Genomic DNA, 757 nt, shown 5'->3' with positions numbered 1-757 from the left:
ACCTTCAGTTTTTTCTTAGCCCGCACTGCAGCACTCAAAAATTTCTGAGTCTATTTGAAGTGCACTTAGAAGACCACACAGGTTGCTTAAGGGGGTCTTACATCAAAAGTTAAGACATTTTTTAGGCGTCAGGGTCAAACCACTGCCATTCTTTACATTGTTTACCCAGGTGAAGGATTTGCTCTTTTAATCATTGCACACAGACAGCCTGAATTGCGCAATCATGTCCATTTCCATGATTTCTTTTGTTCGTAACTAATTCTGAACACATTTCTGCACTTGGACTGTGGTTTAAGATGATAGCACACAGATATCATGTCAGCATTATGATTGTTTATAAATAGAGGCTTAACCCCATAGTAGGCTAGACTCACAGCTGGGCAAGTCTGATCAGACTTAGCCCAATTAGAAGAATAAAGGTGCATTAGTAAATCTGAGTGAATTCCACCATATGAATTCCAAAAAGACTCTGATTGGATGAATCTTGTATGTGATGTTCATTGCAGTTTGTCGTAATTTTTAAAACCTTTTACCTTGTCCTGGACTTTGCAGCCATGTGATATAGAATAGGGATTGGTCGCAATTAGAGATAATTATGTTTAACTAATGTTCTCATTTATTTAATAATTTTCTGCTGAGATCTTTCACCAAGCTCTATACACACACATATATGTTGTGTTCCCATGTTTTATGGGGACATTCCATTGGCGTAATAGTTTTTAAACTGTACAAACTGTATTTTCTGTCATCCTACACC

The sequence above is a fragment of the Sinocyclocheilus grahami genome, unplaced genomic scaffold (genome assembly GCF_001515645.1).
Source record: "Sinocyclocheilus grahami isolate Dianchi unplaced genomic scaffold, SAMN03320097.WGS_v1.1 scaffold7961.1, whole genome shotgun sequence".
NCBI classification, from domain to species: domain Eukaryota; kingdom Metazoa; phylum Chordata; class Actinopteri; order Cypriniformes; family Cyprinidae; genus Sinocyclocheilus; species Sinocyclocheilus grahami.
Note: the sequence above shows the minus strand (reverse complement) of the source record.